Genomic DNA, 19,081 nt, shown 5'->3' on the forward strand with positions numbered 1-19,081 from the left:
GCTTTATAAAAAAATTAAAAAGACAATTTAAATTTCTATCAATTTTTAAAATACATCACTTATAATTTAAAAAAAAATAAAAAATATATATAATTAAAAAAAATCAAAAGTATATACATAATTAAAAAAAATCAAAAATATTTTGGGAGACCAAGGCCCCTCCCTGCTCCATATATAATCCACCATTGTTTGTAAGATAAAATATAATGTTAAATATTAAACTAATATTTCACGCTACGAGAAAAAAGAGAATTGTCTTTTTTTTTCAAGAATGGAAGAAAACATACAAAAAATGAGAGCACAAAATAATAATTTTGTGTTAAATTTTCTTTTTGTCTTCATAAACAAAAAAAATAAAAATAAAACAAGTAAAAGTTAAAAGCGGGTATAATATGTGAGAAACTCAGAAGACAATAAAAAAATAATAAAAAATACTTAATAAATTTGTTTATTTTTTATTAAATTTGATTTTATATTTTATTATTTATTAACATTAAATGGTATATTTTATAAAATAAATAAAAAAGGTACCTAATCGAATTTTCATCAATTCTCAATATATATTTTTATTATTTAAAAATTTTCCAAAAATTTAATTTTTCTACATATAATTTAAAAAATTAAAAAATAAATCAGTTTTCATATACCACGTATAAATAAAAGAATTTCAAAAAATTTGAGGTACATGACCCCTATCTCTTCAATAGTCGGCAATTGTTTGTATTTTTGTATTTTATTTTCATTGATTACCATAACGATGAGCATATGAACCTATATGAACCTATAGTTGATGGTGAAACTAGACCGAGGAATGATAGTTGAATGAAGTTTTTGTTTTAGATTAGTTAATGTACATAAATATGACATGTGGGTGTAGATACTTCGTAATTGAAACTAACATATGTACTTATTTTGAAATACTTTTATATTAAGAATTGTGGCTATAGTGTACATGTATGTTTCCTATATTCATTTGATCAAAATTTGTCCAATATATATAATGTGATAACCCTATTTAAATATAATAGACCTATATTTTGGTGTTATACGTATTATCCAATCCTAAATAAAATTACTTTAAGGCCTAGGAAGTCAAACCTAATTAGGGCATTGGAGACTAATTATTACTTCTGTCAGATTCAACCCGTTAATAATACTTAGCAAAATATTGGGTAGTTCAATGATGAATAATTTTAGAAGTTATAATGTTTTTATTCATTGAACTTTGAATATTAAATTAAAATTTGTTTATGTTCAATAATATTAATATTTAAATTTTGAAAATAAATAAATAAAATCATTTTAATTTAATTATAGACATGTCATGTATATTTTATGTTAGAATTTAAATTCTTATATTGTTTAATATTTTTACACATCAATGTAAATTACACGTTAAAAAAATTATTATAATTAGATTAAAAATATTATATTTGTTCATTTTAAAAATTTTGAAACTAACATCTATCAAAATTTGGAAGAAAAAGAATTGATTTTACGTCAAAACTAAAACAACTAAAAATATATTCAATTTTATTTTTATTTTAATCACAAATAACAAATGGTAAAAAGTTATATTTTTATAATTGAGAAATAGTAAAAAAAATATTTAATGAACACAAATAAAATAAAATCCCTTGTGGGGTCTAACAGAAAGTAAAAGGAATCTGCTTTTCAGAGTAGAAAAGGAAATATGATTAGGGTTAGGATTTTGATCAATAATGTTCATTTCATTTGGAACGTGCTTTCGGCTGCTACATGTTTATTGCCACGTCATTTTAAAAGTATGGCTCTGAATCATAGGGCTCTCAATTAGGGTTTTTTTCCGTTACCATTTTCTATTTATTATGTTATTCAAGAAAACTAAAACCCTATTCTTTTAACCATATTTTCCAATTATAACTAAAATTTCACCTTAAAATATACAGAGAATTTTAAAAAATAAACTACAAATTTAATTTGAGAACATCATTTATAGTATAGTATTGTGTCTATATTTTGTCTTTTTCTTTGGCTTTTTATGTAATTGTAATATTTAAATTTGGATACGGTTAACATTCATTTAAGTTCGTATTTTAATTTTGAGAGTTTGATGTTGACTTAATTGGAATGCGAACTTATAAAATTTTAAGTCTCATGTTACAATATAAAATATTAGGGATTATATAATTATATTTGAAATATTATGAGTCTTGAGAATTTGTAAAAATATGAAAGATATAAGATAAATATAAAAAATATGCTACACGAAAAATTTGTTATTTTATTTTATTCATATGCTCTCTCCCTTTCATATATATATATATATATATATATATATATATATATAAACACAAAAATATTAATTCAATTTTTTTTTAAAATGCGAATTTAGACGAGATGTGAATTTAAATAAATACAGACTTAAAGAAAATGTTTAATATACATTTCATACTACAAATATTCAATTTACAATTTATTACTCTCACGCCTTCTTTTATGCAAGTGTAAATTAATTAATTAAGATTATAATTGACAAAAAATATTACTTTATTATAGCCATAAACAATATTTTTTTAAAAGAAAGATGCGAGTATAACTTACTAAAACTTAATTATAAGTTGCTTTCCATAGTTTTCTAACTTTCACACCATTACTTTTACCTTTAAAAAGGGATAACAGCAACAAGCTTTTAAGAATGACAAATGCATTGTCAAATGTTCTTTGGCTGCTGTGAGTATGGTTTTAGGACGTTCTATTCAAAATATAGGACCTAAAAATTAGTTAAGAAATAGAAATGAGTTTTCAATAAATGGTATTCGAATATTTAATTATTAAAATTTTAAGTTATAAATAGAATTATATTAAAACTATATTTATTTAAAAAAGAAATATGTATTTCTCTAATGCTTAATCTTTAGACTTTTTCTATTTTCTTTTAAGAGATTTTGACTCCATTTTTCATCTTTTTTAATATTAAAGTCTACCATAATACTCTTGGCATAGAGGACAACAACACCAATACCGATCAATTTTGTGAATAGAATATCAAATTCTACTATATTCTTGAGACAATTCTTGATCTAGTTACATATGGAAGATATAGGATTGTATGTGATCTTAAGTAGTTCCTTATGAATCTTTAATCTTTTGTGATTATAAAGATGTGTTCAGATCATTAATATAAACTTTCTTTATGTAATTAGAACATTTTGTGAGATACAGAGCTTATGAGCAATTGTGAGCTACGAGCTCTCTATATTAGGTAAGGGAAGCTAATAATAATTATTGCTTATTGTACTTTTTGATGAATTGTATATTTATACTAGATGTCATTGCATGATGATTGAATCGAATTTTGATTTTTTGAGTTTAACTAATGAAGAAGCCAATTGGGGAAGTATTGTATTGAGAGTTGTGATATTATATGGTGTGTTGAATTGATAATGAGCACTTGAGTTTGAGTAATTAACTACTGATGGTGGATTATGAAATTGATTTGGTACTTATTAGGATTTATAAAAGGGGTAAAAGTGTCCATTAGAGTCAATTGAGCAACCTTGGTACCATTGGGTGCTCACTAGGCAATGAATTCCAGGGGTCTAGGGCACTGGGCGCAACCTTAGTATCAACAGATGCTCACTGAACAATGAGTTCCAGGGGTCTAAGGCATTGGACGCGACCTTGGTACTATTGGTGCTCACTTGACATTGAGCTTCAGGGGTTTAGGGTATTGGATGAGACTTTGGTACTATTGGGCTCTTACTTGACAGTGAAATCCATTGGTTTAGGGTGTGGGTGCTACCCTGGTACTGTTGGGCACTCATTTGATAGTGAGTTCCAAATGATTCAGCGTTGGGCACCCTCTGATACCGCCAAACGCTACCCTGTTTTCTAATACTATTTGTTTTTTGTATAGTTTATAACAATTATATATGTGTGAGTTGAGAAAATTTGTATTGTGGTTTGATATGAATTATATGGAATGAGAAGGTAGTGATTCCTTGGGTGGGAATACTACTATGTGTGGTGATGTGTGTAGTGTATTGACGACAAACATTAAATTGAGATCATATTGACTCTACTAGTATTAGACTTATACATAGGAAGATAACTAGTTGTAAGAGTCAATAGAGGTTCATATATGGAGTTTTGGAAAGAGATCAAACTCATAAGATGTAGAATGTACCCTCTCATACTCTACGAATTAGGAAGCGGGTCAAATATGATATAGCTATAACTCCTCATAGACAAGTAAATGAGTAAAGACAGACGTATGATCTCGGGATTCTACTCAAGAAATACATTAGTCCTCCGGAGTTTGAGTTTGATGTCTATATGTATGTGCAAGAGCCATGACGGTCTTGTGTGTTACAAATCATAGGTTTGATGTTCGATTATGTAGTGATGTATAATTTTTTTTTCGTTTTCTTTTTTAAGCATTCTTTTATTAAAAGAATTATAAAAGTTTTAAATTATCACTGACTTGTGTGTTTGAGTGTTTTGGTATTCATCTGTTATCATCGTGCATTTCATGAGAACAAAAGAAAATGCAAGACTATACTTTAGGGGTGCTAAGTTGATTTCATAGTTTATAATCTATTTATAATTTGTCCGTTAAAAATAATTGGGTATTTAACAAATTATCATCTAAATATATATATTTCTACAATTGGAGATGGGTAGTAATTTTATTGAATTTTACTTTTAGAGAATAAGTATGTTTGAAGAATTTAAAGTGTTAAAATTGCTTGAATAGAAATTGTGTGAAGGGTGTCTATTTCCCTTTTTAATGGTACGAAAGATCAAAACAATAATGCAGATATTCTTTTTCCATTCTAGTCAAAAATAATTTCTCAACTTGCATATATAGTATTTCTTCTATTTATCTAAATAGTACATTTTGTAAGGCTAAGATTCTTTTATTGAGAGTTGATTTCTTTTCATGATCCACATCCGAAAAATTGTACATTATTTGTATTTTTAACAAAAGAAAACAAATATATAAAATTTAAAAGATACAAAACCTTACTTTTTTATATTTTGAAACTTGTATTAAATATCTACACATGTATGTATTTCCATTTTAAATATATAAAAACTCTCCATTGCAATAAATGAGTGGTGGAATGAAACTATATTTCTTCGTACATGCTCTCTCGATAAAAAAAATAATTGAAAAGTGTCCAATTTCACTAGCATAAGAAAAAGGTGGAGAGGATCTTTGTGACACGTGACTTATGCAGTCACTGATGAGAGGGGAGTGAGGGTTTTAAGGTGGAAATTACCCTTACAACCTTGCAGGTTAATAATTTAAAAAAGAAAATCAAACGATTAAAATATTTACCATATCTGATGAAGAATCTCCGAATAAGTCAAAACGGTGTTTGCAAAAAAGATTGACACCGACAATAGGAGTAAAGACGAATTTGAAAATGACAAGTTACCTAATTGTCCAGCAAATTCAGAATCATTTCCATCCACATATAATGCATTATATTTGTAATTATAATAAATATAATTATAGACCGAAATAATTTATTTAAGAATGAACCTACTTTAAATGAAGCCAAATATTTTATTACTTAAACTATAATGTTTATAAAAAAAAGTTAGTTAAATTTTATTTTATAAAAATTATTGTTTGAGTGATCGAAGGTTATCCGGGTTAGTTTCTGACATAGGTACGTGGAATTGACTCTGTCAAAGATTAATCGAGTCAATTCCAGACAAAAGTCGATCGAATCGATCTTGATCGAAAACTGAGTGAGTCAATTATAGTTGAGAGTCGATCGAGTCATTCCTATCAAAAGTTAATCAAAATTTGATTAAATCAGCTAAGCTAAAAATTGATTAAAACAATTAATTAATGATCAAGTAAATTTATTTAGTTAACAGAGTATTACTTATATGTCTAATTATATATTTAAAAATAATATTTTTCATATTTAAAAATAAATCCATAAACTCCCTTGATTCATTTCTCTTGAGTCATTAGGACTGTTGTAAACTTTTCTAATGACAAACTTTTTAGTCTAATGAGCTTTTTTTTTTTCCAACCCACGTGGATCACGATGAAGACATGTGGAGTGACTTTAACAACTCTAAATTTGTATCATTTATCGCTAAATATAAAAGCAAATTTAAGAGGGATCAAGTCAAGATACTCTCAAAATCATTTTAAACGAGTGGCTTTCAATTTTATTGAATATGTTTTTAAACTAACAATTAAATTTTATTTGGTAAATAAAGTTACCATGTTAGACATATGAAATATCAGGATTAATTTGTCTGAAAATGAATTGATTGCCTTTTTATTTATATATTATGTATAAAAGTAATAATTTTTTATTTTATTTTATTCTGTTTTAGAGGTCTTTGATGTGTATAAAGCCTCCGGCCCTAGCCCAATTTAGCACTGCAATAACTTTGGGCCTAACTGGTATTAAATCCATGGTCCCTTCTCTAACTAAATTTAGTAGTACAACAACTCTAACAAGTTTTTTATATATCTAAATATACTCTGAATTTCTTTTTTAATATATTTATGTTATGAATTGTATGATTTAGAACAATAATATGAATTAAATAATTTAAAATAATTTGAATTATGTAATTTATTGTATTATTTATTAAATAATCTAAAATTATGTAAACTAAACTATTCTTTTATTTGCTTTGAATTTATTTTAATATTTTTGTTACATAAATTTTTTTATAATAATAATTATTAAATTGTTAAAAATTTAATAATGAAAAAAGTATTCAAGAATCTTAGCCAGAAACTTTATTTTACAGTTTTTATATTCATAATTTTAATTTTATTTCATAAATAACTCATAATTAAAATCCTTCAATATAAATTTATTATTTTGGTTTGGTCATTGCAAATACAATGCAGTCAAAGTATAAAATAATCTTTAAAAATTCACACTTACATATGTTTATTAGTTATTAATTAACTCAAAGGATGCAACTGATATTTAAATACAACAAGTAATTTAATTTGATTCTTTATTTTTAAACCAAAATTATAACAAAATCGCTATATTGGGAAAGAAATAGACAAAAAGGAAATAAAAAAAAAATGAGTGATATTTTTATATCTAATTTCGGGTTATCGTTTTGGGCGATAGTCATGCACAATGATTTTAATCATAAAGATAAATTATTTAAATTATTTATGACCAATTTGAGTCTAATTTATTTTATATTTATTTCAGGTTTACCTATTCGATTAAAAAAAGTTTGATTTATGGTTAGACTAAACTATTTAAATGAGTTAAATTTTATAAGCTTGTCAATAATAATCAACTTTTAAAACATTTATTAATTGGTTATTCTTTCATTTTACCTTATATGTTAGGATAATATAACTTACCTTTTTAAGGATTTTTTATATAATTTACACACTTTTAAGGTGGTCCATATCCAATAATTCTTTTTATCCATAACTTTATTATGAGATTTAAATTGCTAATTTATTAATATATTTATAATACGTTTTGGTAATTTTATTTTGTATTCACTTTCTATTTTTATCAATTTATGTTACAATGTTAACTAAGTTCTCATTGGTATGTTAGTGAATCATAACATAACCCAATAAAAAATTATTCTTTCACTCATCCTGTATTTTCATATTTTCTTGTGACTTTCACATGATTTATTTAGGATTATCTAATGTAAAATAATAAAAAAGATGGTCCAAATTAGTTGTTGTGAAATTTACACTTTTATGACATGTCTTACAACAAATAACCTACAATCCAGGCAACAATGTATGACCACAACGTGGAGTGTTTTTTTTTTTTTCACTGTCTCCTTCAATCATTAGGTCAATTCTCTTCCTTTTAATGCAATGGATGTTATAATTCATATAAAGAAATTGTTTAATGAATTCAATAACTTGATTCAGAGGCACTTTTCTACTTACTTTTTGCTTATTCAATATTTATATCTTCACACACTTTGAGTTGACACTTTTATTTTATAGTACTCTATCACAATCATATAAAATAGCATATAACCTATAAATTAGCTAACAAACAAAATAATGAAATAAAAGGACACAAAAATAAAAATAAATGTTTTGCTTGAAACATATCCTATGTTAGTTTGACTTGACCCCACTTAACCCTATATATAATAAATTTCAAAAACACCTACCTTTGCTTTCGTACTTAAATTCACAGACCAACCTTTACACCAACAACAATAACCATTAACCCTTGAAACAAAACAAAATCCTAAATAAAAGTTTGGTACTTACCAAGAAAAAGAAGAACAAAATCCTAAATAAAAGTTTGGTAGTTACAAAGAAAAATAAGAAGAAAAAGAAAGTGACTTCACCATTGTCATCTTCAAAAAAGTGACTTCAATACCAATTTAGGATTGGAAAATGATATTTTAACTATTAAATTTTAACAATTTTCTTTTACAATATGATGTGTCATCTTCTAAGTAGTTTTGGAATATTGAGAATGAGAAAATAAAAAAATGGAAAATCATTTAAAAGATACCACCTAAAGTTGTAAGAGAAAGTTGTCAAAATTTAGTAGTTAAAAAATTATTTTCCTTTAAGATTATCTTTCTTGAGTAGCTCATGATTTGCTAACCTTCCATTTCATTGCTTCGCACTCTCAATTTGGGAAAAAAAAATAGCACCATTAAGTGTACTTACACCAATATACACTTTCTTTTTATAAATTAGATCTTCATTTTCACTCCCGCACCTATAATGTCCTCACATTATTTGACCATTTTTTTTTCAAAATAATAAATTCTAAAAGGTTAAATATGTCTTGTGACTTTTAAATTTAAATGTAAAATTAGAATTCGACTATATTCCAAACTTTGATATATTTTAGTTTATAAACGTTAAAAAATAAAAAGATATAGTCCTATTAACTTAAAGGTGTTAATTATTTTTTATATACTAAATGATGTTCCAAGCTAATATTTAACCTGAAATGTATCGAATTGTATAGAAAACTAAAAAATTAACCTCAAACGTTGTTCGACAAATAAAAAAAGTGTAACGTAGTTGGGTTAAGAGGATTATATCCATTCATTTTTAAAGTTTGAAAACTAAACTGTATCAAAGTTGAATATATGAATAAATTTTAATTTTGCATCAAAGTTTAAGAAATAAAAACATAGTCATACCATTTAAAAAAAAAAAAGTCTTCAAATGGACTCAATGACAAAATAATTTCATAAATAAACATGTTAACTATACTTGTTCATAATTCAATTTTCAGATAGTCAAATTTTCATCTCTCATATACGGTTCCAATGAAAAAAAAAACTCAGAATCTAGTTCTTGAAGACTCGGATTTTGGATGGATTCTTTATTTTTCCTTTCTAAGTAGAGAGCAATGTGTTAAAAAAATAATTAAAATTAATAAATGAATATAATAATATAATAAAAGTAATAAAAGAGGGATAAAATAGAAGAATGGAAACATAATAACCTTGCGTCCCGGGTTCCTTTTTCCATTCCCTTTCAAAGTCATCCTCCATCTTCATTTCTCTCAATATAGTATATTACATTATAGGTTGAGATATGTATGAATACGATAATAGAGAATGATAGACTATGTTTGAAGGAACTTCCAAGTTCATGAGTAAGATTACCTTGTTAGCAATATAGAGATGGTGGTAGTGATTTTTTTTAAAGGTCTGGATGTATTGTCTTGATGGTACTCGATTTCACATGTTTAGTGATCCCAAGAAACTCGTACACTTATTTTATCAGAAGGAATTGGATACAATATAGTTAGAGATGATTAAGTTGTAAAGGTTGTGATTTTGAGTTTTTGTATCTTTTATGGGAGGGAAATATCATTGGAGAGGCCTTAAGTAAGGACACACAAATAATTTTTTTGGACAATAATTTTTTTTCTATTTATTTAATTATTATTATTATTATTATTATTATTATTATTATTATTATTATTATTATTTCCTACAATATGTTTATAAAATTTAAAGACAAAATTATACGATGATATCTAATTATACTTAAAATATTCACACACACAAAAATATATATATATATATATATATATATATATATATATATATATATATATATATATATATAAAATATTGTATGCATCTTATAGCTACACCGTTTAGTACATCTTATATTTCCTACACTAGAAGAGGAATAAGTGTTATCTATTTACAGTTTCCCACTCATATATTGGTTTTCAAACAGCTGGAGGGAAAATGTTATGTATAAGGTTCACTTGGACTGTTGGGAGTAAATAGAAGCTAACTCCGATTTGTCCTTTAATGACAATTGACGCGTTTGGAGCAGAGAGAAAAGTAATAGTAGCGTTTCCTATTCCCTGAAATGTTACAGAGAATTATTCACTGCATTGGTTTGTCATGCATCCCCCAGGAAAACAACCACAATGTCGACGAAGAAGGGATCAAGCATGTTGGGAGCAGCCATCTATGATATGGTTATAAAATTTTGTTTTTTCATACACAATCATAAAATAGGGAAGTGAGACAAATATCACATAAAAAAATACAGCATATAATAATAAAATAAAATGAAATGAAAATTCTCCTAAATCCATAAAACTGGATTTTTATTATACTTTTATAAAGATATATTGATTAATTTTGTAGTGACTAGTCAAGATAAATGAGCTCATGATCAACAAAGTAACTCAAAAACATCTCATCTTGAGTAATACTAACTCGTTTAAATCCCGAAGGTCATACCTCCAACTACAATAATCAAATCTTTATTTATCATAAATTTTATTTCAATATTAAACCATATAATTATAGAAATAAATAAATAGATAGAATCAATGAATAATTAAAATAAATATAAATAAATAAAAAGGACCAGTACATAACTGGAGATAGATATAAATAAGTAAATGTGAGTAAATATAAATTGAGTAAATAGGACCAATGCATAACTGGATATGAATATAAATAAATAAATAGGAACGAGAACTAAATATAAATTAGAATGAGGTTAGGGACACCTCACTTATAGAGATAAAAAATAATTATGAAAATAATCAAAGTAAATAAAATGATAGATGTCTCCTCCCCTTACCTTAATTATTGTGAAAGATATATCCCAAAGCTTTGTGAACGATTCATCTTTCTTCTTCTTTTATTTTCTTCATTGCCAATTTTATACTCACAAACTCCTCTTCTCCCTTTTTCTTTCTTTGATCTTACTGTCTCGTTTTCCTTTCACAATCACCACTCCTATTTATACTACATACATAATCATTACGTTTAGTTCATTTGGTTGGAAAACACTGTTCAATTTTTTTCTTCTTTCAAATTCTTGTTATTGTTGTTTCTTATGGATTAAGCTCTCCATTTTTTTTTCTTTTCTAACCTGTAACTGCATTAAATCTCAAATGCATTTATTGACATCTTATCTAATTCCATTACTGGAGCAATGAGCATAGAATTATGGTGAGGGGTTTCTTTTTCTCTTTTTCTCTCTCTTTTTTTTTTCATTACATAACAATATGTCAATTTACTTATTAAATTTATCCATAATATATATATATATATATAACTTAACTTATATATTTTATTTACGTTTCTTCTATTATTATAATAAAAATATTCTTTCTTATTAACATTCTAAAATATTTAATATATTTCTTATAAAATCATCAATTATTTGTATATTTTGGATATTTATAATCTTTATGTTCATAATTTATTATAATAGATATATTATTATTTTTAATAATATGTATATGTTATATATATATATATATATTCATATATATATATATATATATTCATATATATATATATATATATTAATTAATTAATTATAGATACATACTAAAATGCTTATAAATAAAGTAATACATTGATTTATGGATGTTACACAATCTAAATGTTAGATGTAATGATCAAGAACTTAAGTTATGGAGTGTTAAGTACTAAATAAACTAAAAATTTCATAATTAAAGTAAATAGAACTTTTTTGTTCAAGATATGGTTTGAGTATCGAAAAATAAGAAGTTAGAGAAATTGGTTATATATATATATATATATATATATATATATATATATATTATATGGACGACTTAGTTTGTATCAAACATGATTAAGTGTATAGGCACCTAGAGAGGTTCTTTGAGTAGTTCAACATGAAGAATGAAGAGGTTTAATGTGTCATCTTGAGAAAAGAAATGTTGTTAGGAATGCTTGAAGTCATGAGGAGATCCAAGATTGGTAATCAAGAATAGAAAGTCGGAGCCGAGTGAAATTTTTAGAAGTTTGAATTTGGAAGTTTTGTATCATCATATCACGTGGGATGTAATATACAAGTTTGTCAGGTGGGTCACCAATTTATTGTGCCCACACTAATTTAATTAATAAAAATAAAAGGAGGTATTTTTTACGAGCTCTCAACCCATTATGCAATTTAAACATGCAACTCTTGCATCAAGTTTGTTATGAGAGAAAAAATAGAGTGAGAGACAGAGAGAAAGAAGTTGTGAGTGTCTCTGGTGAGAAACCATCAATGAGAGTCAAGAAGAAGAAAAGAAGAACCAGTTTATCTTGTTCAAGTTTGTGCAGAGAAGTTACCTTGGAGAAAAAGTTTTATTCTTCTTTTCATATATTCGGATTCTCTCTGTTGATCCTTAGAATCTTCAAAAGAACTTGTGGTGTACCCATTAATTTTTATTAGTGGAAGATTTTACTGGACTAGGTCCCATGGGTTTTCTCTCCATATTGAGATTTTCCCACATTAAAAGTTTTGGTGTTTGCTGGTTCCTCCCTTCTCTATTTTATGCATTTTATTATTTTGCATATTATTTATTTAGGGAAGATTTGATCTGGATTTTACTTCCGCGCTTGTTTATTTGTTATTTTTGAGATCTTCCCAACAACTAGTATCAAAGCTCCGATTAGAGGTTTTGATTTGTGCTTTGAAAATGGGAGATAATGATGGTGTAGAAACCATGATTAAATTGGATTCTACAAATTATTCAATATGGAAATCTCGCATGGAAGATTTGTTATTTTGCAGAGGCTTGTATGATCCTATTGAGGAAAAGTGTGTGAAAACAATAGGTAAATCTGATGGAGATTTGAAGAAGATAAATAGGAAAACTATTGGTGTGATCAAACAATGGATAAATCAATCTATTTATCATCATGTGTCAGGTGAGAATCTTTCTTACAATTTATTAAAGAGATTAAGTGAGCTATTTGAGTCTAAAAATTCACTAAACAAGGCATTCCTTATTAGAAAGATAGTAAACCTGAAATACAAGGATGGTTCCTCAATGGCAGAGCACTTGAGCAGTTTTCAGAATATGGTGAATCAGTTGACCACAATGGAGATTATATTAGATGATGAGTTATTAGCATTGTTGTTACTTAGTTCATTACCAAACAGTTGAGAGACTTTGCTGGTATCACTAAGTAACTCTGCTCCTAATGAAAAATTGACTTTTGACATGGTCAAAGATAACCTCTTAAATGAAGAAATTAAAAGGAATGGTAGCAATAAGGTTATCTCCTCTTCTCAAAATGAAGCTTTAGTTATGGAGTTAAGAGGAAGAAATATGTACATGAATTCTCGGAAATTTAATAATCATTCTCAAAGATTTAATGATCATTCTCAAAGATTTAATGATCGTAGTAAGTCAAGAGGGAAATCAAGGCCAAAGAAAAATATCACATGTTTCCATTGCAATAAACCAAGACATATGATTAAAGACTATTGGTTCCTCAAGCGAGAGAAGTCAAGGGATAGAGGAAAAATGTTTCATATAATCATTTGAGAGTGTTTGGTTGCAAAACATTTATTCACATCCCTAGAGATGAAAGGTCTAAGGTTTATGAGAAGTCTAAACAGTGCATTTTCCTTGGTTATGGTTGTGACAACTTTGGTTACAGATTTTGGGATCCAGTTGAAATGAATATTATTAGAAGCCGAGATGTTGTTTTTCTTGAGGACCAAACTATTGAAGATATTGAAAAGAAAGAAAAGCCAAAATAGGTTACTCATGGGTTCATTGATGTTGAGCCTGAACCTCCAGCCACAATTGTTGATCATGGGGGAGATGTGAATGTAGATGTGAAGAATGCAGTTGATATGTCTGAGACTAAAGTTAATGAACCGACTGAAGTAGTACCTCATGAACCACTTGTAGAGCCTCTTTTGAGAAGATCTGTTAGAGAAAGACATCACTCACAAAAATATTCCCCTCATGAGTTTGTTTTGTTGACCAATGAGGGAAAGCCTGAGTGTTATGAAGAAGCTATGTTGCATGAAGAGAAAAACAAGTGGTTAAAAGCCATGCAAGAGGAGATGAAATCATTGCATGAGAATCATACTTTTGAATTGGTGAAACTGCGCTAAGGTAAGAGAGCACTGAAAAATAAATGGGTGTTTAAATTGAAATCAAAAGAGAATAACTCACAACCAAGGTACAAGGCAAGGTTGGTTGTGAATGGCTTTGGTTAAAAGAAAGGTATTGATTTTGAAGAGATATTTTCACCCATGGTTAAAATGTCTTCAATCAGTTGTACTTGGCTTGGCAGCAAGTTTAAATTTAGAAATTGACCAACTTGATGTGAAAATAGCCTTCCTTCATGGTGACTTGGATGAAGATATTTATATGGTACAACCTGAAGGTTTTGTAGTCAAATGTAAAGAAAATTTTGTTTGCAAATTGAGAAAGAGCTTGTATAGGTTCAAACAAGCTCCAAGGCAATGTAATAGAAAATTTGATTCCTTCATGATGGATCACAGGTATGATAAAACTTCTTATGATCATTATGTTTTTGTGAAGAAATTTCCTAATGAAAAATATATTATTCTTTTGCTCTATGTTGATGACATGTTGATTGCTGATCATGATAAAAATGACATTCAAAGTCATAAAAGAGTGTTGAAGAATGGAAAATTGTGGCTATCCTAGCAAAAATATATTGAAAAGGTATTAGAGAGATTTAATATGAAAAATTCTAAGCCAGTTTGCACTCCACTTGCAAGTCACTTCAAGTTGAGCTCAAAGGATTGTCCTACAAATGAGTATGAGAAAGAATAAATGCAGAAGATTCCATATCCATCTGCAGTTGGTAGCTTGATGTATGCCATGGTGTGTATAAGGCCAAACATTGCTCATGTTGTTGGTACGGTGAGTCGTTTCCTTGCTAATCCTGGAAAAGAGCATTGGCAAGTTGTGAAATGGATACTTAGGCATCTCAAAGGTACTTCTAGAGTTTGTTTATGCTTTGGAAGTGGAAAGCATGTGTTGAATGGTTACACAGATGCAGACAAGGCTAGTGATGTGGATTCTATAAAATCTACCTCTGGCTATATGATGACTTTTGTAGGGGGAGCAGTGTGATGGCAATCCAGACTACAAAAATGTGTTGCTCCATCTTCTACAGAGGTAGAATATGTTGTTGTTACAAAAGCTCCTAAGGAGCTCTTGTGGATGCAAAAATTCCTACAAGAGTTGGGATTATCACAAGAGAAATATGTTTTGTATTGTGATAGTCAAAGGGCAATCCATCTTAGAAAGAACTTAACTTTTCATTCAAGGTCAAAGCATATTGAGGTCTAATATCATTGAATACGGGAAGCATTAGAGATGAAACAACTGTCATTAAAGAAAATCCACACTGATGAGAATGGGTCAGATATGATGACAAAGATCTTGCAGGAAAATATGTTATATGCAAAGAGACAGCCATATTGGTTGATTATGGTCCCAATTAATTGTTGAGGGGGAGATTTGTCAGATGGGTCATCAATTTATTAGGTCTACACTGATTTAATTAAGAAAACTAAAAGGAGGTATTTTTTTATGGGCTTCTAGCCCATTATGCAATTTAATTATGCAACCTTGCATTAGTTTGTTATGAGAGAAAAATAGAGTTAGAGACAAAGATAAAGAAGTTTTAAGTGCCTCTGGTGAGAAGCCATCAGAGAGAGCAAAGAAGAAGAAAAGAGCAACCAATTTATCTTGTTCAAGTCTGTGGAGAGAAGTTACCTTGGAGAAAAGGCTTTATTCTACTTATCATATATTGGGATTCTCTCTATTCCTTGAAATCTCCAAGAGAACTTGTGGTGTACCCATTAAATCTTTATTAGTGGAAGATTTTACTGACTAGGTCCTGTGAGTTTTTCCTCCATAGTGAGGTTTTTCCACGCTAAAAATTTTGGTGTTTGTTGGTTCCTCCCTTCTCTATTTTATACATTTTATTATTTTTTATATTATTTATTTAGGGAATATTTAATCTGAATTTTACTTTCGCGCTTGATTATTTGTTATTTTTGAGATCTTCCCAACAACACAAGTTAAAATTAGTGAGTTTGAATTTGAAAAATATTTTGAACTTATTAGGCATAATTAAAACTGAAGACTTCACTAAGAGAATTGATGATACTTAAGGGTTAGAAACATAATATGATATGTATTAGAAGATGATGATCTAAAGTAAATATATTAATTGAAACTAATAAAAGGCAAGCACAACACATATTAAAGTACAATCGAGATGTAATTGGTGAGATAATACTTTTAAAAAATTTGACAACCATTTGTCACTATGGTGAAGAATCATTGCTCAGTACGGACAATAACAATTAGACTACCGTACACATTCATCCTTTTCATCTAGAGAATTAAAGATTTATGTGCAAGAGTTAGCTAAGACCAATAAATGAAATAATCAGATTACATGGTATAACGACAAACATAATATCAAAAACTTCGACTCAGTATAGTGTATCATTCATAAATTGATGAACAATTAAGAGATAACTATCTCATTCTTTAGATACAAACTTAGAATTTATTTGTTAGATCAACTAAGAAATGAGAATAAATTTTTAGAATGTTAAAATAGAGGATTATGCAAGTGGTGAAGGGAAACAATATTGAGGGTAAAATTTTTAGAATGTCATAAAAGTATAATGTTTATATATGTATATATTATTATATTTTACTTTAATATTTATGTTATTCTTTGGAAATGTTTTAAACACTTTTTTGGAGGATTATAAATATATTATGTATATGTGCATTTCATTATGTTACTAACCGTTATTAATCATGGAATGAATAAATTTACTAATTTGAGTTATAAGGAGGGAAGCAAAAATTTAAAAAAAAAGAAAAAAAAATGAAATTGATTTTAAGGAAAAGGAAAATTAAAATGAGTAATTAAAAGTGTGAGAAATATATTTTAATTGATCCGAGAGATAGAAAAAAAAGTTTTGTAATATTATTTAAAATTAATTTATGTATTTTTAGTTTATTAAAAATTAATATACATCCTTATCGGTGTGGAATCGATCACCATTACGCATATTAAAATGTTTCAATTTTTTTAATTATCTATAAATATTATCATTTCTCAATTATATATTTCAAATTCTCATTTCAATCGTTTAAATCTCCTTCCATTAACATTATATTTATAAACATTTAATATTTTTAATATAAATTTAGTAATTGAAATTTATATTTTAACTCATTTTAGATTTCATACTACTTTTTTAAAACTAATTTTATAATAATTATATCATCATTGTCAATAATTAAAAAATAATAATAATACAATATATTATACTTCTATTTCTATATATTTTTATTCAATATCATTATTATCAATAATAATAATAATAATAATACTTTGTTTTTTAACTTTATTTTTTTCTATTGTATTTTCTAAATAATTTCAAGATTTAATTTCATCTATAATAATAACAATAACAACAAACCATCCACAATATTTTTCAATTTTCTTCTATCTTTCATTCAATTTGTACACAAAGACTGATTCTATAATAACAGCATTTTTTTTTCCAAATTCTTTTACCTAAATTTTTTTTAAAATCAAATGGTAATTTTCCTTAAATAATTTCTTATTTGTTTTCTTTTTCTCAAATCAATTAAAATTTATTCTCCACATTTTTAATTAGTTATTTTAGTTAACTTTTCGCTAAAACTAATTCCATTTTCCTTTTTTTTTAGTTTTTATTTCTTCCCCTACCTAAAAAGAAATCAGAAACTCATCCAGAATTCTAGAACCTGGGGAGTAAAATTTGAGGATTCTTTTTTTCGTTGAATCAACGAAGGTGCCTTCTCCTTGCACCTTAACGCTTCTTCGATACCCCAAATTTACAATTTTATCCCTAATTAATTTGTAGGTGCAGTGAACAAAAATAAGTGAAAGAACAATAATGAAATTTACTGTAACAACTATTTTGCTTGTCTATGCATCCCTAAATTATTTCATACCTTCTTTCTCTTTGTTTCTTCTCTGTTTCATTCTGAATGTGGTTCCTTCATTTTAATTTTCTCTGCTTCATTCTTTCGGTGGTCCCTGGTCCGAGGTTCGTGTGTCCTTGAAGGTCTTCCTTCAGTTTCATTCATTCATTTTTTTTGGGAAGCTCTCCTCTTATCTTCTCTGCAGGTTAGACAATTTTGTATTTCTTTTTATTCTGTGAAACGGATTTCGTGATACGTTTGAAAAAAAAAGTGAAATAGATTTCAAAATCCGTTTGGCAATTTTTAATTTTTTTTCCAGAGACGGAATTCGTATTCCGTTTCAGAAAAGTATGAAACGAATTTCGAAATTCGTTTCATAAGTTTCCATGTCTTTGTTTTAAGAAACGACTTTTGAAATCTGTTTCATACATTTTTTAAACGGATTTCGAATTCCGTTTCACAAATTTTAATTTTTTTTTCTAGAAATGGAATACATGATCCGTTTCAGAAAATATGAAACGGATCCCAAAATCCGTTTCATAAAGTTTCATGTTTTTTTTTGAAACGGATTTTGGGATCCGTTTCATACTTTTCTTAAACGGATCACGTATTCTGTTTCTGAAAAAAAATTAAAAATTGCCATCTTCGATGGTAATTCTATCATTGATCACGTATTTCGTTTCATATTTTTCAAATATTGTGCTTAATAGGTAATTCTGTCATTGATTTAATGGACTAGGTCTAAATTGATAAGTCTTGTTTTTCTTAGGATATCAAATTTGCCATCTTCCATGTTAGTAATGAGATATTTTGCATTCTGAATATTTTCGCCTCCACCATTACCA

This window comes from Vigna unguiculata, chromosome 2, assembly GCF_037176805.1.
Source record: "Vigna unguiculata cultivar grain cowpea cultivar isolate G323 ecotype 2 chromosome 2, ASM3717680v1, whole genome shotgun sequence".
Lineage (NCBI taxonomy): Eukaryota > Viridiplantae > Streptophyta > Magnoliopsida > Fabales > Fabaceae > Vigna > Vigna unguiculata.